Raw genomic sequence first — 27,274 nt, forward strand, 5'->3', positions numbered from 1 at the left:
TTATAATAAGTTGTAGAAGCGGAAATGTTCATCTCAACGAGCTTGATCTTATCAAATCAAAAAGTAGGTCATATGTTATGTAATTAGAGATTTTAAGGGCCAAAATCGTAAATATTTGACGCCTCATATCTTTAAAACGACATATTTTTTGAAAAGCATTATTGAACAAAAGTTGTTCAATGTGTCATAACCTATCGATCAATATCAAAAAATGGGTCTGTGGGCCTCATGGCTCGCCTGTACAGTCGATTTTTGTCGATATCAGTCGATTTCAAAAACTTGTAACTGGTAAATATTTTGTAAGGACATATTGAACAAAAGTTGTTCAGTTTATCGAGATCTATCGATTGATATCAAGAAATAGGCCTATGGTCCTAATGGCTCGCCTGTAGAGTCGATTTTTTGTCGATATCGGTCGATCTCAATAACTTTTTACAGGTAAATATTTTGTAAAGACATATAGAACTAACGTTGTTGAGTCTATAGAGGGCTAACAAATGACATCAAGAAATAGGCCCGCGGGCCTTATGGCTCGCCTGGAGAGTCGAATTTCAAACGAATTTCACCGCAACTTTGCTTCAGAAGCTTATGATATGAAAAATTGATTATATCTAAAGTGTCTTAAAGTCGGAAACTAAATTGGGACTCATTTGTCTTTTTCTTTTCTTTTTTTAACTCCGAGTGCATCAACAAATCGGACGGAAGACCTACTCGTTGCTCGCAACGAGATCGTGTCTAGTTATTATTATTAAGGTCTTCCGTCTCCTGCGGAAGACCTTACTATTATTGTTCGCGTTCTTCTTCTTCATTATTATTATTATTATTATTATTATTATTATTATTATTTTCCTTGGTAGTACACGCGTTTTTCTCAGCCATTTCTCGATCGATTTTCACGAAATTTTCAGGAAAGATGTCTTTTGGTGACGAGACTTTGCTTGCAAACTTTCGTGCTTGACGTCACTTCTGGTCAGGAGTTATCTCTCTTTTAGTGACTTTTTGAAGGGCCTTGTTGTCCACACATCTCCTCCGTTAGTTTTGAAGCTAGAGTCTTGAAATTTCTACACAAGATAGAGTAAACATTTTAGAAGATTTGTGGGGGATTCGATTTTACCGGAGGCGATTTGCCTAAACGCTCGCCTGGACCTGAAAAAATGGATGCCCAAATTTTTCGCCGATTTCGGCGATTTTTGACCTTTGATCTCCAATATCTTTTTTCTTGCAAATATTTTGTTAAGACATGTAGAACAAAAGTTGTGCACATTTACGAGATCTTTTCGAAAATATCAAGATTTAGGGGCTAGCCCCTTAAATTAGGGATCTAGAAGGGCTCAAAATCTAGATCAAATATCTCAAAAATCGTTAATATTTTGGTATAAGTCAAAGAACAAAAAATGTTCATCTCAACAATCCAAATCTATTCATATAAAAATTTAGGTCATATGTTACGTAATAAGGGATTTTAAGGGCCAAAACCATAAATTTTTTACCCCTTGTATCTCGAAAACGACAAATATTTTGAAAAGCAATAAAGAACAAAAGTTGTTCAGAATGATGATCTGAACAATATGCATATTTCGTTTTTACCCTATGTGGCCCTGTTAGGGAGCTACAGTTTGGCCCCTAAAAATTACTTCTAGAAATAACTCGAGAACGGTAAAGAATTTCTAAATACTTGTTGAACAAAAAATGTTTGAAATGTCATGACCTTTCTTACGATATCAAGCAAAAGGGGCTGACCCTTTAAATTAGGGGCCCAGAAGGGTCCAAAGGTTTATGAGAATATATCAGAAACTATTAATATTTTGTAATAAGTCATTGAAGCGGAAATGTTCATCTAAACGAGCTTGTTCTTATCAAATCAAAAAGTAGGTCATATGTTACGTAATAAGGGATTTTAAGGGCCAAAATCATAAATAATTGACGCCTCATATCTTGAAAACGACAAATATTTTGAAAAGCATTATTGAACAAAAGTTGTTCAGAATGATAATCTAAACAATATGTACATTTCGTTTTTTCCCTATGTGGCCCCGTTAGGGAGCTACAGTTTGGCCCCTAAATATTTCTTGTAGAGATAACTCGAGAACGGTAAAGAATTTCTAAATACTTGTTGAGCAAAAAATGTTTAAAATGACAAGGCCTTTCTTACGATATCAAGCAAAACGGGCTGGCCCTTTAAATTAGGGGTTCAGAAGGGTCCAAATGTTTTTGAGAATATCTCAGAAACTATTAATATTTTATAATAAGTTGTAGAAGCGGAAATGTTCATCTCAACGAGCTTGATCTTATCAAATCAAAAAGTAGGTCATATGTTACGTAATTAGAGATTTTAAGGGCCAAAATCGTAAATATTTGACTCCTCATATCTTTAAAACGACATATGTTTTGAAAAGCATTATTGAACAAAAGTTGTTCAATGTGTCATAACCTATCGATCAATATCAAAAAATGGGTCTGTGGGCCTCATGGCTCGCCTGTACAGTCGATTTTTGTCGATATCAGTCGATTTCAAAAACTTGTAACTGGTAAATATTTTGTAAGGACGTATTGAACAAAAGTTGTTCAGTTTATCGAGATCTATCGATTGATATCAAGAAATAGGCCTATGGTCCTAATGGCTCGCCTGTAGAGTCGGATTTTTGTCGATATCGGTCGATCTCAATAACTTTTTACAGGTAAATATTTTGTAAAGACATATATATCTAAAGTTGTTGAGTCTATAGAGGGCTAACAAATGATATCAAGAAATAGGCCCGCAGGCCTTATGGCTCGCCTGGAGAGTCGAATTTCAAACGAATTTCTCCGCAACTTTGCTTCAGAAGCTTATGATATGAAAAATTGATTATATCTAAAGTGTCTTAAAGTCGGAAACTAAATTGGGACTCATTTGTCTTTTCTTTTTTTTTTTTTAACTCCGAGTGCATCAACAAATCGGACGGAAGACCTACTCGTTGCTCGCAACGAGATCGTGTCTAGTTATTATTTTTTTTCCCCGCTTTTTTTGTACAGGCGATTTCTCGGAAACCTTTTATCTGATTATTATGAAACTTTCAGTGTAGATACATTGCATTAAGACCTAAAAACGGTTGTTTTTTTTCAAATTTTTGATATGTACCTCCGTTTACGAGTTATTGCCCTTTAATTGAATTTTGGGGGGGGGGGTCTTTTGTCCAGCAGAAATCTCAGGAATTACAAATGATATCAGCAAGAAAATTGGAGAAAATGTAGGTAAGGTATTGTAGTTGTGCAGGAAGTTAAAATTATTGGCTAAACTTTTTTAACTTCAGAAGCTATGTGATGGCAAATTTTGAGATTTTTTTCCCCATAGCATTTTGTTGCTTTTTGTGTAATATCTTTTAAGCTGGTAGTAATTTAGTAAGACATATAGAACAAAAGTTGTGTGTAATTACAAGAGCTTTCGAATGAAATCAAGAAAAAGGGGCTGGCCCCTATATTTAGGGGTCAGCAGCTCATAAACGTGTTATTGTAATACTTAAAAATGTTGACATATATTGAAAAAGTTTGAATGAAATAATCTTTAGGATATCAAATCTTGTCATTTAGTATGCTTGTGTAGTGCTTAGATAGTTGATTTAGATACATTGTTTTGATTCGACTTCTCTTTTTTAATTTATTTAAATAATTAACAAAATGCAATGTTTTTACACGATGAACTGTTAAAAATCATGTATGTATGTATGTATGTTATCAGTGCAGAGCAAGTCTTTACGGGGCCTCCTGACGAGAGGCATTGTGGGAAGGCCAGAGAATGGCAAAATCAAATTGTGATGTGTACATTTTATCACCGTATGTAGACATGTATATTCATTGTACAGCTACGAGCACATGAACTGCCCTCGATTACGCACTTGGAGCATTAGTCAATACTAACAAAGGATATATTGTTGTCTGAATCGTTTACCATGTTTCGACTACGAGAAAATTCTGACGGTCATATTTGCAATGGATTGATAAACACAAAGATACAGTGCAGAACTAGTAAGGAAAAGTTAATAGTGACACTTTAATGTGTGATGGAATTGGACGTTGCTAAAAAGGTTAGAACGTTTTACTTATCTAAAATCCACACAGACAGATAGGGTGGTATTAAAATGTCAGTATTTTGCGTACACGCACACTGATTTTTATTTAATGTCGATACTGTGTTCATAAGCTTTCTAATGACATTCTCAAATTCCCCATGATTTAGCTCTTACATTATAAATACTTGTAATTTTACTATTTTTTTAAAAGTTTGTTTTTAGTGGGAGAGGTGTATTTGTTTGTTAAAATTCCCTCGTGAAATTTTCATTCATGGACTCCACCAATGCTATTAGGAGAGTGCAAATTTAGATTTATTCTCTGCTGTCCTAGGTTCACTGAAAGGGGAGATCTTTTTTGCGTGACATGAGACCTTGTTTATATGCTCGGTCTTCATTCACTCAATGACAAAATTCATTCGCATTATAAGGAGTAGTCCGAAATATCTGACGTTTTCCAGGCTTTTTTCCGATTTTGATATTTAATGTGCAATTTATTTAAATAATTAACAAAATACAATGTTTTTACACGATGAAATGTTAAACATCATGTATGTATGTATGTTATCTCGGACTATGTAAGGAGACCCTTATTTCATGACTCTTGAAAGATACTGTCTAACCACTTTACCACTTTTGAATGAAGATAAAAGAATTTGTTACAAATCCTTATTAGTCTTTTGTCTGTCATTCTTTAAACAAAATATGCAAAAGTTCAACAATACACAGGCTAGAATACTATAAATATTGTTTATGTTGAATGGTTACTAAGTCGCTTTGTCCCAAAACGGAAATGCCCCATGCACACACTTTCCAAAAAAAAATTCAGGGGCAACCAAGTTCATGTAGTATTGCCCCCCACCCCCCTCCCCCAATTTTATTCATAAGTGCCCATAATACATATTCTGAGCACTCCAAATCTGTGATACCTTTGACTCTAACCCCGCACATGTCACAATATAAAAGCAGGGGTTAGAGTTAGAGGTATGTTGGATTAGAGCACCCCAAAACTTAAACAATCATATTCTGGAATGAATACATGAGTTGCAAACATTTGTTTACAAAATTATATCATATGGATAATTATGTTTGTCAAGAGCAAATTTTTTAACCTTGGTATAGTGTTGAGTCATAAAGTTTAATGTTTAAAAAAAGGTGACCATAATTACCAAAATAAAAAGTTTTCTAAGCCATTATTACCTTTCTCAAATGTCATAAATGTTGAAATATTTTATCTTTAATGATTTATAAGCTAGCCTCTAGAGTTAAATTATTCTCTCAGTCATAAATGCACACTTCATGCTGCCAAAGTTTACAATTAATATACACTTAAAGGTCTTACGCAAGGAAATAGCCAATCAAAATGATTTAGTCAATTGTAGTTCTATATGTAGTAATGGTTTGGGCCGTGGATATCGGCCTGGGTAGCTCAGTCAGTAGAGCACCTGACTAGTGATGCAGGGGTCCCGGGTTCGATTCCCGGTCCTGCCATACATTTTCTCATTTCCTGTTACAGATTTGGTGCCGTTGACCACCCCTGGACTTGGAGGTGAAAGTCCTCCCAGGGGCAAATAAGAACTTGGGTTGTGTCTTCGAGGGCGAAGACAATTTAAGGAGGGAGAAATGTAATGGTTCTGGCCGTGGATATCGGCCTGGGTAGCTCAGTCGGTAGAGCACCTGACTAGTGATGCAGGGGTCCCGGGTTCGATTCCCGGTCCAGCCATACATTTTCTCCTTTCCTGTTACATATATACATGTATATAGAGACAATTTCTTTTCCTTTTTTTCTTTTTTGGCATCTTATTTTAGGCCTACAGTATTAATTTTGGGCTCATTTACTAGGAATATTATAACTTTATTGGAATTGTCCCACTGAATTAAAGGGAACTCTTTTTTCAGGTGCGCATGATGCAACTTCCTGGATGGTGTGTAGTCTGTTTGTCAACATGTGAAACCCACGTGTATTTTGAGGTAGGTGTGTTTACTGTCAATTTTCTCTCTTAAATGCCGCATAAGGCGTCTTTTTTCTGATCTCAAATTTTTGCCCAAGAATTAATCTTTATTTTCTCTTTCATTAATTATCTGATAACAGTCTATTTAATTAATTAATTTAAATAAAGCTATATAGTAACATATAGTAAAATTATTTCCTTGTGTGAGACCTTAAGAGTAACAGGTAACGTTCATTTTGACTGCAATTTCTCTGATTTCAGGAGTAGCTTCCCCTGTTAAAGATCAATAATGGTGGATAAACAATGCAGGATGCTGTCATGTCATCAACAGAGAGTTTTGACACCCGTATACCCGTATTTCTACCAATCACCTCTGTAACCTTTGTTGTGTTCATCAGACAGGTAAGAAATACATGATAATTATTTTAAATAACTTTATTAAAATGAATAATAAAAAATAGAACAAATTTACTTGTACAGACTTCCTCGTATAAGAAAATGTCACATTTTACAATACGATTATACATCATTTATACATATCCTCATAGACGCAGTTGAATAGAAACAGTGCATGATAAAACATAACATTTATTACATGTAACACAATTTACAGAATATGTATTAAATACAAATTTCATACATTTAAATTACATACACAAATGATACACATCATCAATGCCCCCGCCCTTTTTTTCACACTTACAACTTCCTTTTTAATTTTGGATCTGTTAGTGATTTACTGTAAGTGTCTTTTAATTTTTTATCTTAGAGCTGATATCTCTTAGATCTGTCGTATTTTCGTTGATATTTATATTTTAAAAGTTTTTGTTTCATTTTGAAGTAATTTTGCCTATTTTGTTGTTGTTTTAGATGATGGACCACTCTACTTCCTTTTACAACAGGTGCCCCTACAGATTCACAAAGTTCCAATGTTGATTTTCCATGACCCCCATTCAGTGAGTGCACAACTTTATGTATTCTACTTTCAAAATTTCTACTACTTGTAATACATTTTGGATTTGATTTTTAATATGCCCTAATCACAGATTCAGATTTTTGTGTAGAAGTATGATATTTAATTTTATCAAGATTATTTGGTCCTAAAATCAAATTTATACAGTCTTTTAACAAACATTTGTCTTCTTCTGTCATGTTTAATTCAAAGTCACTAGGCAACACTGAAGATTTTCACTTCTTGCTTTTCAATCCGCGACAGGAAAAGGAATGAAGTTGACAGGATTTCCCGCATTGTCCTTGGTAGCAGCTTATGATAGAACGGACAGCAGTAGACAGCCCGCTTCATCAAAGGTAAGTCTCCGGAGTAGTGTTTGTAGCAATTCTCGTACTCTGTCCTACTTCGAAGCTTCAGATCTAAGGCAAATCTCTGCATGTATTCTTTTATGGCTTTGGATCTTCCGGGAAACATGTGACTGCTGAACAGCGCCTTAGCTGTCTGTTTTCTTTGAGAGTCAAAGAAATGACGCAAGTCTTTAAGGTTTTCGATGACATGTTCTTGTTTTTCAGATGCCCCGGATGCAGCGGCACTATCCCCATCACTGGTATAATGGGAAATGTCTAGTGGACGGTCATCACCCTGCCTGCCTTATTTTCTTCATTCTTCATGCTGGTTTTATTCACATCTGTGATAATTTTTCCCACTTTGTTGCAGGTCTGCTGCATGTTGGTAGCTGATGCTGGTTCAGTATTTGCGCCAAGAAGCATACCACGCATACCCTCTGTAGTAAGGCTGGTACCCATGTGACCGACAGCCATAGCCACATTCCCAATTTCACTCCTAGACTCTCCTTCCATCTCTGTTTGTTCATCTATATTACTCTCTGTCTCAATAACATCATCTCTCTCAGACTCTGATTCCTCTCCAACACTCAAAGGGACACTCTTTTTCCTTCTTTCTGTCAATCTTCTATTCTTTGTCAAAAGAAACTGTGTTATGGCATTATTTGGATCAAATGATTTAATGTCATCTGACAAAAACTTAATAGCAAGGATGTTGTTTAAGGAATTTTGCACTAAAATTTCTTGCTCTTTTCCTGTCATACTCAACGAAGTACTCCTTGCGGTCTGCTTTTCTTTTTTCTACTGGGTTAGGTACCCCCTGTATAAATTTCCACATCGTGAATCTAATCGCGCGTCTTCTTATGACGTTGATCCAATGAACAGTCTGTCTCTAGAAAACGTTTTATCAGTAGCAAATAGTGAAAACGAAAGTGCATTTAAAAGTAGAGTCAAACCCCGGTCGGGTTCCGGAAAAGTCCGACAAAATTTTTACTCGCCATGTGGGCGATAAGGTCCTTAAGATTTTGTCGGCCACAGATAAAATTACTCGCATTTGCGAGTGGGCGAGTGGTTATTTGCAACCCTGTAGCTGTGCAGCTCTGCGTCCCCTTCTGGATCTCCCCACCTCTTCATACAGCTTTTCACGGCGACTTGTATAGTGGCACTTCTTACATCGGATGGAAAGGATCCATGCCAGGCCTCGTTTTTCCTCCCCATGCTGGTTCCAGTCCAGTGAACCATTACAGTCTGGAAACTTCTGTGAGTGTTCTTTAAATGCATTATTCCACAATTTAGCAGTCTTCTCTTGGTGAAGTACTTTGTATGGTTTTGAGTTTGGGTCATCTGACACAGCGTTCATGTTGGAGTCTACAGGCTGGACTTCACTTGGTCCGGGTCGCAAAATCTTCATTTCACTGCTTCGGCTCTCAGCATCGGTAACTGCAAACATTCCATTCTTCTGTGGCCATACAACATCCTGAAACTCTTCTTTACTTAGCCTTCTTATGGGTACTAGAGATTGGACTGGGCTGGTGGTCCCTGTACTATGCTGGCCCTTGTTGTGAGGAATACTTCCTTTTTTGAATTGATGTTGATGCAACCACTTTGGTCCCTTCTTTGGCATGATTATTATTTAACTGTACACTTGCAGACCTTTTCTAAGAATATGCTATTGTGTTGTGGTGTGCATGTTTATGTATATTGTAAATTTTTATCTTGTTTATTTATTTTAGAGCTGCCTGGTCTTCTAAGAGAAACTCCATTCTTTGATGACTGATGGAAAAGCCTCATCACTCCCTACTGCTAAAGAACCACTTATCTTAATCACCAGCCATTTATCAGTGATCACTGTTATCAAAGCTCCATGGTACGTCATTGAAGTCTTTCTTGGCACCATTTTTTCCAGTCCCTGACTTTGTTTAGAATTAAGATTGAATATTTTTTGATAATTACTTCCTTATAAATCAGTAGACTTCCTGTTTCTTAGTTAATTAGGGCTTGTTAATTAGAGTTGAAAAAACTTTTATGCAGATGGACACAAACTCCAACATCTCAGCTTGCATATCATTCCAAATTTTTTCCTAAATAATTCACTCATTAGATTTTTTTGTGTTTTGAAAATGATATACTGGAGATCAATTTGACCAGAAATTTAGCCTAAAATTCTTCAATCTGTTTGGAAGAGTTATCTCCTATTTTTCATCCCTTAGAGTCAAAAATAGATTTTGATGCACTAGTTTATGAGAGATAAATAACTAATACAGTCTTCACGAAAACTCAGTGGTCCGAAGACCGAGGCCAGTGAATTTTACGGTCGGGTCAGTGAAAATTAAAAATCAGAAAGTCCGATGGGCTAGTAGACTTTTTGTAAATCACATTAAACATAATGTTGGATTTAGATATTCTGAACATCTTATTTGCTTAAATTTACAATCAAAATAAAAATAAATCAAAAAATAGCATATAAAGTAAATGTTTGGACATTGTGGTTTATTTCGTAAAAAATGGTAACTATACTTGTAATTGTCCAGATAACTTATTAAACGAACAACTTGTTGAAACAACAAGAGTGGTCGCGTTCTGTATCGGTACTGCACACCGGTAATTGCTGCTTTATTGCATTGTCCAATTAAAATGAACTTCGACAATTGCAGTTATCTCTGATTTTATACAATTTCTATAGTTTGTAGAATTAATCAATGGTTTCCATTTGATGTTGGTAGAGAAGGCTACTTCCTAAGGTGCACTTGGGCTGTTTTCATGTTTGTGAAAAATATGTGAATTTGTAGTCTTGTTTGCGGGCGAAGAGAGAGAAAATACCGTGTACAGCCAGTGTTGTTTTTCTGATATCGACAGAAAGGATGTCTTAGGGTAGATATGAATACGAGTAATAACCAGGATAGTTTCAGTAAATTAATTGTACAATATTACAATACATTCCATTAATGTATGTGATAAACATGAAAATTTAGGGGGCCAGTAAATTTCACCGGGGGCCAGTAAATTAAGACAGTTCACTGGTCCGACTGGCCAGCAAGTTTTAAATGTTTTCATGAAGACTGGTAATAGACATTTTTCTGCAAATTTCATTTAATTTCATTAACTTTTAGTCATCTTAAAGGTCTTACGGAAGGAAATAGCCAATCAAAATGAACTTAGTCAATTGTAGTTCTATGTATAGAGAGAATTTCTGTTCTTTTTTTCTTTTTTCGGCATCCTATTTTAGGCCTACAGTATTAATTTTGGGCTCAATTACTAGGAATACTATAACTTTATTGGAATTGTCCCACTGAATTAAAGGGAATTCTTCTTTCAGGTGCGCATGATGCAACTTCCTGGATGTTTGTCAACATGTGAAACCCACGTGTATTTTGAGGTAGGTGTGTTTACTGTCAATTTTCTCTCTTAAATGCCGCATAAGGCGTCTTTTTTCTGATCTCAAATTTTTGCCCAAGAATTAATTTTTATTTTCTCTTTCATTAATAGCCGTGTTTCGAGTTACTCCGGAACACAGTGTTTATTCTGTGTTTAGTCACGCCGCGTCAAAAATGTTCCACAGGGTTACTTCCGGTTTATCGTTGTTTACCTTTGTTTACCAACAGTCGACACTTCGTGTATTAGGCCTAGGCTTAATTTTGTCAATCATCATGAAATTGAAATACACATTTAATAGTTTGGGGTGTATGCGGTACATATTTGTTTATGAGCGTTTGATAAGCTACTATTGATCTACGAAATACAACGAAAGACTTCGTCAAGAACAGAAGAAGACGATGTCGTGTAACTCGCACAAGGCCCAGCTGTCTAGTAACCGGAGGGGTAAAGGAAAAGAACGTATTAGACTCACTGAAACCTGTCAAACAGGTCAAATGAAAATTATGACGACATTATATATATATATGATTAAACAAAACACAATGTGCACTGCTTCATAAAGCAGGCATTAGGTCCAGTACAGTCTAGCCTCTAGGGCCTATGTTAAATAGAATTTACGTTACCAAATCAGGGCCAAAATGGGCATAAACATGTAACATATATAACCAGGTCCATTCCAAAGACTATTTCTACCTACGTAGCTATTAATAGCTACCTAGGTATTTAAAGCTACTTAAAGTAGCTACTTTTACATGTTTTTAAAGATATAAATAAATAATAATTAAGGCACATCTTTTAAACAGGTCAGTCGTTTTATGTATCATGTTGTGCATGTGCATGACAAAATTCGGAGTGTAAATTTAAATACTTTACGAGGGTGGAAAATGTAGAGGAAATTGCATGAAAAATCGACTCAAAAACTTTTAATGTAAGAGTGCATGAATGTTAACTGTAAAATTGATAAAGATTTGTAAAACATTCTAGACTTCTTATCATGTATCTTTGATCCTAAGTTCCTAGAGAATGGAAGTGGGTGCAGTTATTGATGCAAATTTGAAAGTAATCATTTTTTGTCCAATATTTTTGTGGTATTCATTGTCAGTATCAGTGAATCAAGAAATTTGGTACACACCATGTTGCGCCGTTCCTGCGTTTGGCCACGAAATGCAAGTAAAAGAAAATGTAGGTAAAAATAGCTACCTGGAGTAGGTTTAAATACCTAGGTAGCTATAAGTAGCTACATAGGTAGAAATAGTCTTTGGACTGGACCTGATAATTATTGATATAAAATATAGATAATGACAATACACAGTGAAAAGTAATAGATTAGCTATAATATTATAGGTATTTGAAATGGCTTTATTATTTAAAGCTGGTTTAGATTGAATTAGACTGAGTTTCTGAGTGCAGTGGTATATCCATATGTGAGTGAGGATAAAATTATCTACTTGGGTATAGTCAATATGCTGTCTAATTTGAAAATAATTATTTATCAACTAATACTTGTGTTACAAATTAAGTCTTTGGAGTTTGACTTCTAATGATATACTCATGTAATTGGAAGAATTTTTAGCATGACTATTTATTGTTGTAGTCATTTTATTGACTTTTCACAATCCAGTAAGTATTTGTGATTACTGCTCATATTTATATCACTGAACAAAATATATATCTGATCATGATTAAGGTAATATTATTCCTTTCAGCAACATAATTTCAATTATGTGCTCATAGACTGGTCCAGCACAATCTCTAGTATAATTAGCAATATAAATATGCTAATCAAGCTATATAGCTTTTTAAAGCTAATTGAAATTGCTTGATATAACTATTTCAAATCTTCTATCAAATATATTTTTAAAGCATAAAAATTGAATTTCTAAGTGAAAATATTTCATCCTTGTACTTGAAACAACACACTGTAAACAAAATGTACCTTAGGAAGAATTTTGGTTCAAAATTGTCAAATGTTTAGGATTATTAAGTTGTTACAGATTCCACATTGTAATGTCATCATATACTTATCAAAGCTTCGACACACACAAGGTAGTGGACAGTTATCAATACAAAAGAAATTCTCTTTTCATGAAAATTCTTAAAATGACATATGATCTATATCTAGAATAGTGTTTTGGTTAGTTCAAAGTACATGTATATTGTTATGTGTCATTGCACTTAAGAAATTTAATCGAAACTAGCTTAATGAAGCTGTTTGAAATAGCTTTATAAAACTATATAGCTAAATATAGAGATTGTGCTGGGCCTGATAGATATAGCAATACAGAGGAAATCCATCATATGCATCAAAAGTTTGAAAAAGGTGAATTGACTTAAATATAAATTTATGAACAAAATTGGAAAAAAAAGAAGAAATTAGGAAGAATCTTTTGTGTTCATTTAAAACATGTTGGGTAGATTTTGAAGTTGTTTAACTCGGCTTTATACATGATGTCAGATCTCTGAATGCAAGCAAGCTCTCATATGACTACAATGTAATGGGGAAATCAGATATATGTACAATAAATATGGTAAGCTTTATTGATAAAAATCATGAAAACTCATACATTCACAGTTTTAATATGAATTACTTCATGTATTTCCAAATAAGTTAAAAAAATATACATGTATGTACAGTGAACAGTATTTTTAACAAATACATGAATTATAATTTCAGCATTTTTTTTTTTTTTTTTTTTTACATCTTTGCTTCTCAAATTGACAAAAGTCTTTTATCAATATTGTGGCATCCCTCCTCTTTTTCAGGTATATGGGAACAGGATCATTTTCCATGCCTTTCACTTGAGGTCTTCAGTTTCATCATTAATCATCTGAATGTCGGTATGCCAAACTATCATGATGTCATGCCATTACTGGATATTCCTTAACACTGGTTTATTTAAGCCACACTACCTATAACATTGCCAAAATATTAGACTGAAAATTTTCAAATACACAAGATTTGAAGCAGCAAAAGAAAAGAATTACATATGTATAACACACAAAAAAGAAGAAATTAATTCTCACCTGGCTGATATGAACTTTTTACTCCTTTTTAGCTCCCTTTCACTGCATACCAGCCAATAACTAGCAGTCATTATATGCAGATCAGCCATTGTTATCAACCTGTGTATATATATGTTGAATAAAATATGAATGAAAATTGTTGTTCTTTGTTATTCTTTTTAAAAAATATATATACTCAATAGTATATTTCCTTACACAGTACTGAATCAAAGGGGTAGGAGAGCAAATATATAATATATAACCTGGCTCATGTTCAGCTGGTTCCATTCTTGTATACAAGTGGTTTGAGTGGAAATGTACATTTCTGATATACATGCAAAGTACCTTGATTGCACAGGCAATATGCATCACTTGTGTTCGAATTTACTATTAAAGAGTACTCTTTAATAGTAAATTCGACCCCAAGCGATGCATATTGCCTGTGCTTGATTGGTATTAAAAGTTGGAGAAAAGATCAATGTTCTTTGATATAATTCAAAATTTTTCAGTGAATGAACCATCGGTATGGAGCTTGAATAAATGATCATGCAAATTCTAGTATAGATCCGTAGGGATATATTATCTGGTGTTCTCATATATTATTTAATTGGCAGATATATATATATATATATATATATATATATATATATATATATATATATACCCCCCCCTCACTCCCTTGTAAAATTGCTTCGTAATGTTTATGAGCCTGAACCATAAGTTCATAATTGAAATTCTCTATTTAATGTCACATGAACACCGTTGTAAAATACATACACTGCTCAGATGTGGATGAGGGTACAAGTATACCTATTCTTAAGATTGACAAGATTTTGCACAGTCTATATTATATTTTTAAGAGTCAGTACAAACCTCTTGGTTTTCCTAAAAGTTAATATAAGCAAACTGGCTAGAACAATGATGTTTCTTTGTTGGTTCAGCTTTCACGGAATGTAATAATCGCACTCAGTTTCGGCTGCTCGTGGTTTTCTACACAAATGACGCCATCGTTTCCTCTGCATGAACGCTTTTTCCGGGTTTGGGAAAAGGTAAACTTTGACATCTTCCCAAGTAAATACATATCCCTTGCTATCCTTTATCTGATTTGCGACAGTTTGTGCCGCAAAATCTATATTTTGTCAAAAACAATTTTGTTACCAGTGTAAACAAAATTAACCGGAAGTACCCCTGTGGAACATTTTGCTCATATCACGTGACCGGCGTGGCTAAATACGAAAAATCCCGGGTGTTCCGGAGGAACTCGAAACACGGCTATTATCTACTGAGAGTCTAGTTACTTAATTAATTTAATTAAAGCTATATAGTAACATATAGTGAAATTATTTCCTTAAACATGTTAAACAAACTTTCCCTTGACAGTCGTGTCGGAAAGCAAAATCCATTTTGATTAGTTTAACAAAATTGTTGTCAGGATTCATAATTAGTCAGTTCTTTAAACATGTTAAAAGTAAATATTATACTGTGCTAGTTGTGTGCATTCATTTTTTGAAATGATGAAAAAATTCTACATATACCCCAAAGCATTACTTGAATTTCATTACTGTTTTTAAAAGCTTGTACTAAATATCTAAGTGAAATACATGTACTTTTACATTAAAAAAAAATAGTGAATGGCTCTGAACACATGGTTTATAATTTATTTATCTATTAAAATCAAGAATTTTCATAGTTGTTTTAGGTGCGACAGTATGTCTCCAGGTTAAGTGATTGTGTAGATTGATTCCCAGCATAACGATGATTTGCCAAAAGAGCATATGAATAGAAAATTGGTGATGCTTAAAGATATCAGCAGAATACAGAAATTAAGAGACACAGATGGACAAAAACCCTCTATCTAATATAATTTACATATTAGGCCTATACAACTAGAACATGTAACAAGTGAAATTTAAATGTATGCATATATTTACTGTAAATGTATTATATTCAGCGTGTACGATATTTGGCGGAAATTGATTTTTGAACAAGTTAACGTGAATTTGATTTAGCGAATTCCTTTTTGTTTTTTTATTTATGTGTAGAGTGTAAGACATTTAGCGTTGTATTTGAATGAGCGGAAATTGCTTTTCGCCAAAGGCGCTAAAAAGAATACACAACCAAATGTAATACGTTTACAGTAATAGAGCTGTTTTAATGTATACAATTGTGTATACATGGTTGCTTGTTTGTTGACTCAGTGTATAGAACATGTACTACTATAATGTACATCTTTCATGTGTTATTTCAATGTGATGTTGAATCACATTTAAAATACAGCAAAGCTTTTACAGCTGAATCCTGTTGTTGTTTTTTTTTAATTATGTACAGTTTTGATTCCCAACAGATCAAAAAATAAACATAGAGAATTCTTCATTTCCTGTTATATTTATCTGAAATTTTTAAAGCTCACAGAAAGATTATTACATTGTGATTTTTGGCCGGGTTGCACAAAGTGCAAATCCGGTCTATAGTATGGTGAAGTGCGGGTGGGCGGTTGGGGAAATTTTGTGAAATCAACTCCTCCTACAGTTTTTAATGTACAACCTTGAAACTTTGCAGAAAGTAAGTATATATATTGTAGTTATGCACTAGGTTTTTTGAAGTCTGACCTTTGTCGAATATGGGCGCTACAGCAAAAAGTTGTTACTGATAATAGAGTTCAACTTGAAAAAGGTAAATGAGATCATCTTTTGTGGTTAAATTTAGTTGCACTACCTCTGAGGAAAAATTCAATTATATATGAATGTCAAATTTTCTGGGCATGAGTTGTAAATTTGCAATATAAATAGAGAAATTCTGTTTCTTTATCATATAATCATATACAATTCTAGCAAATAAATTCAAGAATCACACGGGGAAAGTTCTGCATTAAAAGATGGCGTAGCAATGTCTAAAGAGAAATGCAAAAGTAAAGGAAGAACCCCAGTCCTGAAATGGCGGAGGAAATTTTCGTGATGGCAAAATGTTTTGCAGAATTTGTGAGGCCAATAAGCCAGCAACGTCCACAATTTCTAGACATCCATTGCCCTATTTCGCCACGACCGAGTGTACATCTTTCAAACGTGGAAATGTGACTATTCACGGTAACAGTAAGAGACATGTCGTTGTCCGTGACTGCATTATTAGCAGTAAGTCGAGCGGGGCAACAGATAACTACCACCAAATAAATCCCTACCCAAATTATTTACTCTAAATATTGCAACCCGGCCAATTGAGTCTTTGACCCATTTTTTTGTATTGAAGCAAATTATTTTAATTTGTGACTTTAATAAGAAAAACCAAGTGATGTTTAGCTCATCTGACCCAGAAGCTCAAATGGGTTTGTGATCAAAGTCTGTTCAGTTAATGTATCACGTTTTACAGACGTTGTTATTTTCAACTTTCTCTCCAGGAGCACATGAACAAGTTTTATTACACTTTTCTTAAAACATCCTTAATAGAAGGACATTCTTATTTTTTCATTTCATCTGCAGGGGAGACAAAAACAACATAAAATCAATCACACAGCTATGAAGGAAGACCCACTCGTTGCTTTGCAACGAGCTTTGCTCTAGTTATTATTATTTTTCTCCGGTACTTTTTTGTCCGGTAGTGTTCTCAGAAACTACAAAAGGGATCGATATGAAACTTTCCAGGATGATAATATAGCGTTAGTAGACAGTGGTAGATGTGCATAGTGATAGTCATTTTGTCTACACGTGCATGCACGCGCGCGCACGTGCACTGCAATTTTGGTACAAAAAATGGAAAATCAAAATATTAAAGGGATCGATATGAAACCTAAATAGGATGGTAGTATATCATTTGTAGATATGAAAAATAATTATTATTTTGTCTGCACGCGCACGCATGCGTGTGCACGTACATTACAAAATTTGTACACTAACTTTGGAATCAGTCTAACTTTTTTGTTGTTCATTGAAATGGCTTGATATTCATATCATAGGTAGATATTGAGACCCTTAACTGATTTGCATGGTCAAAATTACCAATTTGCACGTGCATGCACGTGCGCTTCATTTTGATTGGATAATTATAAAACGTTTGTAACTATCTTATTTATGAAGCGAATGAGATGATATTCACATCATACGCAGACAATATGTGTATCGACATATTGGTGTTACAAAAAAATACCAACGTACACGCGCATGCACATGCAACGTTTTTGAAATGTTCAATTTTTAAATGACGTTTTCGTTTTTCATCAAATTGTATTGATATTAGGGGTTTAGATGTGTCTTGGTACTCCTTACAAATTGCTGTGGTTAGAATTACTGCTCAGAACGTGCATGCACGTGTGTTGAATTCTGATTGGACGATTTTAAAATCGCTATAACTTCCTTATATTTGGTGGAAACGTTATGAAATTCATACTGTGGGTATATGATACAAATGCCTGTTGAATCGTGTTTGCACGTGCAACGCTTTCTTTCATTTCTTGGTACTGAAATGACCATATTGAACGTACTACATGTAATTAAAGGCTAAAATCAAATGATTTTTTGCTATAGATTCACAAGTACATCACTTTTTAATTGGGGGAAGTTTGGGGAACATCGGTAACGGTCCCCGTTACAATTAGAACTGGTTTACATGTAAATTTTTAATTTTTCGTAACTTAAAATTTCGTGTAGCAATTGTGGCCAGATCAAATTTTCCTTCCAATGTTATAATAGGACTGGACATGGGTATCATTTTTGTATACAATTTAAAGTAATGATTTTGCATGTACACATTTTTCTAATGCCTGTACACAATTATTAAACACCAGGCATGCCCTCCTATCCCCCTTACAAGTTATGTTTGTGTTTTCTTTTGGAGTTAGATTTTAGGTAGTGAGTAGGTTTGGGCCACAATACTTGAATAGGGATCAAAGTTTTAGAAGCGAATATGTAGAAAAAATCTTTAAATATGGGCCAAGGTGAATCAGGTAAGCGATGTGGCCCATGGGCCTTTTGTTTGAATATGCAGGATATGCCATTGCCGTATCTGCTAATTAATGAGTCATAATTACCATCATTGTACCACAAAGCAACAGTCACTTTACTGTAGTTCTTTTGCTAAATATTGTTCAATTCAGTTTGCCATCATCTTCTAGTCTAATTAAGACACACACATTCAATAAAGTTCCAAAGACAGGATTGGGAAATGGCATGGTATCGCATACTTTCACATTCAATAGAATCTCCATTAATCAATTTTAACAAGGCCTACATGTGCAGTCACTTGATCAAATGTATATTACGTACTGCAACAGTCCTTCACAACTCCCATATCTTGGAGTATACCCTTATAATAGAAACATGTCAAATATACCACACAACATGCCAAAATGTTAGGGTCAGTCATTGAAATGCTCTAAAGGTTTGATATACAAGTCAAATATTTGTTCTCAGCTTTTTTTTTTGTTTAAAAAAAGGTAGAATAAATAACAATAGGGTGGGTAATTTTGAGAGGGGTGGGCTTGGATGATAATCTAAATATCAAATTCTATGTGGCCTTAAGTACAGTAAATATGAAAGCAGATCTCAGTATTTAGCAATTTTGTTGATCCATAATTTATTTACAGATTTTATATTATATCATTTTGTATAATTAAAATCTTAGATGATATATGTAGAATAATTATATCATTTAGCAAAATATAACGATTTGTAAACTATAGATACATATAAAATGTAGTAAATTTGTGTAACATTCAACCCAAAAATGAATTTGCATATTTTAATTGATTTTCAGCTCACCTGAACCGAAGGTTCAAGTGAGCTATTCTGATCACATTTTGTCCGGCGTCCGGCTGTCTGTCTGTCCGTCCGTCTGTCTGTAAACTTTTCACATTTTCGACTTCTTCTCCAGAACCACTGGGCCAATTTCAACCTAACTTGGCCAGAAGCATCCTTGGGTGAAGGGCTTTCAAGTTTGTTCAAATGAAGGGCCATGTCCCTTTCAAAGGGGAGATAATCACAAAAATGCAAAAATAGGGTGGGGTCATTTAAAAATCTTCTTCTCAAGAACCACTGGGCCAGAAGAGCTGAAATTTACCTGAAAGCTTCCTGACATATTGCAGATTCAAGTTTGTTCAAATCATGGCCTCCGGTGGTAGGATGGGGCCACAAGGGGGGATCAAAGTTTTACATACAAATATATAGGGAAAAACTTTAAAAATCTTCTTCTCAAGAACCACTAAGCCAGAAAAGCTGAGATTTACATGAAAGCTTCCTGACATGATGCAGATTCAAGTCTGTTCAAATTATGGGCCCCTGGGGTTGGATGGGGCCACAATAGGGGATCAAAGTTTTACATACAAATATATAGGAAAAATCTTTAAAAATCTTCTTCTCAAGAACCACTAAGCCAGAAAAGCTGATTTTTACATGAAAACTTTCTGACATAGTGCAGATTCAAGTTTGTTCAAATCATGGCCCCTGGGGATAAGATGGGGCCCCAAGGGGTGGATCAAAGTTTTACACACAAATATATAGGGACAAACTTTAAAAATCTTCTTCTCAAGAACCACTAAGTCAGAAAAGCTGAGATTTACATGAAAGCTTTCTGACATAATGCAGATTCAAGTTTGTTCAAATCATGGGCCCCGGGGGTTGGATGGGGCCACAATAGGGGATCAAAGTTTTACATACAAATATATAGAAAAAATCTTTAAAAATCTTCTTCTCAAGAACCACTAAGTCAGAAAAGCTGATTTTTACATGAAAACTTCCTGACATAGTGCAGATTCAAGTTTGTTCAAATCATGGCCCCCGGGGATAGGATGTGGCCCCAAGGGGGGATCAAAGTTTTGCACACAAATATATAGGGAAAAACTTTAAAAATCTTCTTCTCAAGAACCACTAAGCCAGAAAAGAAAGCTTCCTGACATAATGCAGATTCCAGTTTGTTCAAATCATGGGCCCCTGGAGTTGGATGGGGCCACAATAGGGGATCAAAGTTTTACATACAAATATATAGGAAAAATCTTTAAAAATCTTCTTCTCAAGAACCACTGAGCCAGAAAAGCTGATTTTTACATGAAAACTTTCTGACATAGTGCAGATTCAAGTTTGTTCAAATCATGGCCCCCGGGGATAAGATGGGGCCCCAAGGGGGATCGAAGTTTTGCACACAAATATATAGGGAAAAACTTTAAAAATCTTCTTCTCAAGAACCACTAAGCCAGAAAAGCTGAGATTTACATGAAAGCTTCCTGATATGATGCAGATTCAAGTTTGTTCAAATCATGGGTCCCGGGGGTTGGATGGGGCCACAATAGGGGATCAAAGTTTTACATACAAATATATAGGAAAAATCTTTAAAAATCTTCTTCTCAAGAACCACTGAGCCAGAAAAGCTGATTTTCACATGAAAACTTTCTGACATAGTGCAGATTCAAGTTTGTTCAAATCATGGCCCCCGAGGGTAGGATGGGGCCACAAGTGTGGGGGGGGGGGGGGGGTCAAAGTTTTACATACAAATATAGGAAAAAGCTTTAAAAATCTTCTTCTCAAGAACCATTGGGCCAAAGAAGTTCACATTTACATGAAAGCTTTCTGACATAGTGTAGATTCAAGTTTGCAAAAACCATGGCCTCCAGGGGTAGGTTTGGGGCCATAATAGGGACTACGGTTTTACATGCAAATAGATATGGAAAATCTTCTGATATGGACCAAGGTGACTCAGGTGAGCGATGTGGCCCATGGGCCTCTTGTTTTTCTTATCATTTCCATATTTTTTCAACTTAAAATGACCACCAACAAATTATGAATAATTTGTTTTTAGCTTAGCTGAGCTTTTCTGATTGAAATTTGTACTGAAGTTTATATTGTCAGTCTTTCCATCTGTCTGTCACAAAATCTTGTGACCGCTTCTCCTCCCGTATGGCTTATTGGAGAGACTTGAAACTTTGTACAATGCTTCATTGCCATTTGTAGATGTGCATATATTGATTCAGAAGAGGGATGGAGGATGTTATATAGCTTGTAAACACTTCTCCTCTTATATGGTTTATCGAATAGCCAGGGAATGGGATACAATTGTTCACAGTGTAGCACGAGTTATTTCCACCTGAATACAGGGGGCGCACAACATGGTGGGGTGCTCAAGTGATTTTATTATTAAAAGGAAAATAGATAGAGAATTTACTATTTCTGATTGTAATTAAATGCAAGTTAGGGAATTTTTGTAGAAATTAAGTGCAATTATATATACTGATGTTGATATGACTGTACAAAATGTTTAGTCATTTATATGTCCTGTATGGGATTTTTCACATTCCACGATATCTCAACTAAGATCAGAATAAGGATCAACAATTCTTTGATTGATACTTTTTATCAATATTATTGATGACCAAAAAAAAATCCAATGAATATGCAAGAAATTACATGTGCAACCAACACATGCAATCATTAACTTGAAATCCTTTCACACTGTGGACAAAAATAGGTACACCAGCTAGTGTCAGTAAACGGAACATGTTAAAGTATATCAAATCCGTATTTCAAATGCAAATTTTCTGTTGAAATCTGTTTTCTAATGTATAGTATAAAATTATAGTGGAACTATAAAATCTAAGGAACTAATTAATTGAATTTCAGGATTTTTCACATTCCACGATAATTCAGCTAAGATCAGAATAAGGATGAGCAATTCTTTCATTAATACTTTTTATCAATATTAGGCCAAGTAAAATTAATTAGTAGATTATCATTCAAACTTCACAAAAAAATGGGGCGGGTGGGAGGATTTTATTTTTTATTTTTCGCCATGGTATTCTTGACCTCGAAAATGTCTTCTCTCATTGAGAAAAGGCTTTATAAATCATAATTACATGTGTATTTGGGTTTCTAAAAGGCAAAGTGAAACAAAGTACGTGTACGATACCGGACCGGACATAAAAATATCCGGAAATCGTAATTTTGAAAAGCAAAAAAAATCAGGGCGGGGTGATTTTCGAGGGGCGGGCGGGAATGATAATCTACTAATTAATTTTACTTGGCCTTATTGATGACCAAAAAAATCCACAATGAATATGCAAGAAAGTACATGTGCAACCAACACATGCAATAATTATAACCTGTAATCCTTTCACACTGTGGACAAAAATATGTACACCAGGTGTCAATAAACGGAACATGTTAAAGTATATCGAAAGCGTATCTCTAATGCAAATTTTCTGTTGAAATCTGTTTTCTAATATATTGTATAGTATAAAATTAATAAAATTATAGTGGAACTATAAAATTTAAGGAACTAATTAATTGAATTTCAGGACTAACCTTTACACCTCCTCCCCTTGTCCTTAACATAGTAGTCTAGTCAATTAGCAAATCACCTCAAAGTATATTGCAACAGAAACAAACTCGATGGAATTTAATAAGCAAAAGCGTGATTAACAACATACAAAAAATCGGACAATGGGAAATATTTCAAATTTAGACTTGAATGTTTTAGTTAACCATCGATATTTTGTGGTGTTTACGGCATGCCGTACACGTAAAGGGGAGTAACTTAACTGTGACAGTCATCGGAATAAAGTTATACACGACGATCTAAAGTGCATGTAATAAAAAACACAATTAAACAGCTTAACAGTTGTATTAAAAAGATGATTTTAAGACTTTCTACATACATATATAATATTGCTCAGCATCTCATATTCTTTGCCGACTTCCATTCCCGGGGAACTTTCGTGAATAAAGCTTCAAAATATTTTGTTTGACCCTCTACTGAATTAATTTTAATTATAAAACACAATATTTACTTTAGAAGTTATGAATAATCAATTATAAATGAAATCTTAAAGAATTAGTGTCAATTTACAAGGGGGGATTATGGTTGTTAAAAAAGAAAGTATGGAAAGGGTTAAAAGTTTCAGTTATTTTGTATCTTCATCATTTGAGCAAGCATTTTGTATTAAAAACTTTTATAAAACTAAGTAAGTAAAGTATTCTTGCTTTTCTTTTTCAAATTTATGTTTGGGGAGTCATTCATGGGTAATAATAATGATAATGAAACATTGATAATATAAATAATAATAATCAATGTAAGTAAGTCACCTGCGCATAGTATCATGATTTGATGTAAAATCGAGTAGTTACTCTGTCTAATTAGTCTTGAGCTCACGACCTGCGGAACCACATCTCCTAGCAGCATGCGAACAGTGCGCTAGACCGCCCGGCCATCTATTCAAGACAAAACTTGTTTTCGATGACGATGGAATTCTCGCCACGCTGGCACACGATCATTGAGAATGGAAATGGGATACAGTTATTTATCGTAAATTTTAGAGGATCATACAAAATGCACATTGTGTTTGAAATGTCTATATATAAAGCACAGAAATAGCAACAAACTCTGAAATAAACATAACTGCCCTAAGGGACGAGATCAATGTCGGATGAAAATTTAAATTCAATTAGTTAGGGGGAGGGGAATAAAAACTCCCGTAAGTTTCTGTCATCCAACATCGATTACACTTTAGTGGGGAAAAGGAAAAAGACAAGCGACTGTTGAATACCACATAATATTCAAAACATATTAATGAACATTAAATAGATTTAATGTACATTTTCATTTGTGAATAAACAGTAGAAAAGGTATACAGAGGTATACAGAGTGTTATTTATAATCGTACGTTTCTTTTCTTGTTATTCGATTAGTTTCAACATTTGTCATATTAAGTTTTAAAGGGGGGGGGGGTCTTGGTGAAAACTATGTGAACTTAGTTTTTTGTGAGACATTGAATTTTTGATCTTGCCCCTAAGTGAAGAATATCGTTAAAACCAGACGTCTTTTTAGGAAATGAAGTTTGTCAATCCTTGCCCTTTCTACATGCATTCACAGGATGGGACACAACGTCAAGAATGTTCGGCATCGGAACGGGTCCTGTATAGTCAAAATGTAGACAAATCGCGAAAAAATTCTGTATATGATTAGTTTTTAAATGGAGGCAAACAAGTTGATGGTGAAGGGGTTTCAAATGTTTCGTTTAAAGCCAGCATTTCGTGAATTATATGGTCGTTATAACAATATAGTAGTCTTTGCCAATACAACCTATCATTGGGTCAAATCTGTCTGACTTGTTTCATATAGATTGTTAGGGCGTTTTTGGCACAATGATATTGAATAAGGGTAACTCCGTTTGCCTTATTAAGATATAGAGCTCACGGCGGGTGTAACCGGTCAACAGGGGGTGCTTACTCATCATAGGCACGGTCTGATCCCACTTCTGGTATATCCAGGGGTCCGTGTTTGCCCACCTCTCTATTTCGTATTACTTATAGAAGTTACGAGATGGATCGACACTGTTCGTTATCTTCACCTTCCTATATGAGGATTTCATAGAGAAAAAGATATATTCTGGTGTCGATGTCATATCGACTTTGTACGATGAAATACCATAGAGACACTTATGGGAGATTTGCTTTGTGAAGTATTGTCTAATTAACACAATGTCATTTTTATAAGTTCAGTCATTGCCACTAACTACTAACTACAGCTGCAGAAGAGGAGCACTGCAAGATTTTTTTTAAGTCATAGAGTGGACTAAAGAAATGATTAATTTGGATCCTTCGAACTGGGGCTTATCACTGCTTTCAGCAATTCTTGTGTCTGTTAAAACTAAATTACAAGTCGCGCCAGATAAACTTTTGAACGTTTTTCGCTGTAAATGCAAGGCAAATTGTGACACTAGCCGTTGTACTTGTAAAAACATGGACTGAACTGTACTGTAATTCTTATATAATTATCAGGCATGTAGCAATAATGGCTCTACACCTTTTATCATTACATGCAAAGTTGATACATTTTTACGTACAGAGGTCGATTTTTAGACAGATTGGTTGCCCTCTTTTTTTTAAAAATAGCATTGTCGTGAACTGTACACAGTGGAAGTGTAAAATTGAACTGAGAGAACAACCTTAGCCCTCCCACCACCACCACACACACCATCAAGGATTTTTATAACTTTGGATTAAAATTTACTTGTCAATTTTCAGGCAATATTGTGAAATTATCTTCACCCCCCCCCCCCAATTTTTTTTATGATGGTGCGTGCCTGATTCATTTTGCTTTTAATTCTATGTGTCCATTGTTTTTAAAACAGATTACTTCTGAAATTCTCGGTATTAATTGCACAATAATTTGGATAGAACTAAACATCAAATACGGCTATAACCCCCCCCCCCCTCTTTCCCATACTCTAGAACTTGACGAAGTGCACATATTAAAGATTTTTTATAAAATCGAAGAAACTAAACCTTGTTTCATCATAGATGTAGTACAAAATGTTAAAACTCAGCTTAATAAAGAATTTGGTAACGTAAGCTTTACTATACACTGTTTTAAAATACTACATGTATTTATGTGAAACATAGGACCGGAATGGTAAGCGCGCCTCCAACTTCCGATGTAAGGGGAGTAACTGCAAAAATTGTAGGTCATCTTTAACAGACCATTTTTGAAGGGGCACTTGTCTTGTGTTAACAGTTTATTTTAATGTATAAATCTTCATGTGGTAACTCATATATGCCTAATGGACAGGAAAAAGTATTTTCTTCCAAAATCCAGTTTTTAACGATTTTTGTTGGAAAATGAAGATTTCAGCCCAAAATTCGGCAAGGGAAAATAAATTTTGGTGCAGAAAAGTTTGGCTGTGCATTTGGATGTTTTATTCTTAAATTTATAAGATCAATGTCATCTCTTCTATAAAACAGTCATTTCCTATAATTTCCAGTTTTTCACTATTTTTGTTTTAGAAAAAGGTAGGTTTTCCTACCTAAAATGGTATTTTTCATATATATTGCCAGTAATCTATATATCTTACTTGTTGAGCAGTTTTTAAAATAAATCCTAACTTCAATTTTTTATTGGTAGACTCAAATGTATTACAAAATGTGGGTTTTCTTCTTAAAATTTCAATCTTTAACAATTATATTAAAAAAAGCAAGATTTTACCCAAAAATTACAGTCAAGGAAAGAATATATTCTGCTGTAAAAAAATTAATCGAACATTTCCAGGTTGAAATTTGAGATATGAAACTTATTTTTACTGTATGTTACATGAAATGGACATTTTCTTCAATTTCCAGTTTTTAGCGATTTTCATGAAAAAACACATCATTTTACCCCAAAATTCCAATTTTCCCATGGAGTTCATAGTGTCTATATGTTCCTGCTCATTTTTTATCTTCCATACCATGCAGTACATTAAGGGGTTGGAGGTTTCATTTGGAGCACTTCCAACTTGGGGAGCTGGGGATACATTTGTTTTTCATAAAAACAATCTGTAGTTATGATATATTTGTCATAAAATGTTTATGATATCTGTATCACTTTGAATCTTTAAAAACTGATAATTGATATGTGAATTAATATTTACAGCTGATCATTTGATAAACACTTACTTTGTAGAAATAGAAATTATGATTTTTATCTAATTATACATTTATTGGTATTTCTATGAATACCTTTTACTAATCACTTCTCTAAATATTTTTGCAGATTTGTCAGAATGTTATGCATCGTGATCAACAGAAAAGAACTTCATAGGTAGACCAAAGCTGACATGGGATGAGATCCTAGAACAAGACCTAGAGTTTACAGGAT

The 27,274-nt window shown here is 34.4% G+C and overlaps 1 protein-coding gene and 3 long non-coding RNA genes across 6 annotated transcripts in view; 2 read left to right on the forward strand and 2 right to left on the reverse strand.

The window, feature by feature from the left end:
- Positions 1-27,274, reverse strand: part of LOC125654519 (cell death abnormality protein 1-like) — a 328,838-nt gene that overhangs the window by 205,866 nt on the left and 95,698 nt on the right. The gene's annotated exons all lie outside the window — the stretch shown is intronic.
- Positions 5,610-7,194, forward strand: LOC125661465 (uncharacterized). Its single transcript, XR_008796973.1, has 3 exons — positions 5,610-6,014; positions 6,257-6,397; positions 6,866-7,194. It is a non-coding gene; the product is annotated as an uncharacterized LOC125661465 (long non-coding RNA).
- Positions 8,385-13,826, forward strand: LOC130048133 (uncharacterized). Of its 2 annotated transcripts, XR_008796971.1 has the most exons (5): positions 8,385-8,551; positions 9,025-9,158; positions 10,608-11,155; positions 13,430-13,504; positions 13,723-13,826. It is a non-coding gene; the product is annotated as an uncharacterized LOC130048133 (long non-coding RNA). The 2 variants fall into 2 exon arrangements; XR_008796970.1 differs by having other exon boundaries at positions 13,430-13,826.
- On the reverse strand, positions 13,186-14,942 carry LOC125654983 (uncharacterized). The gene is made up of 2 exons (XR_008796972.1): positions 14,543-14,942; positions 13,186-13,789 (listed from the first exon to the last, which is right to left on the reverse strand). It is a non-coding gene; the product is annotated as an uncharacterized LOC125654983 (long non-coding RNA).

This window comes from Ostrea edulis, chromosome 7, assembly GCF_947568905.1.
Source record: "Ostrea edulis chromosome 7, xbOstEdul1.1, whole genome shotgun sequence".
Classification (NCBI taxonomy): Eukaryota; Metazoa; Mollusca; class Bivalvia; order Ostreida; family Ostreidae; genus Ostrea; species Ostrea edulis.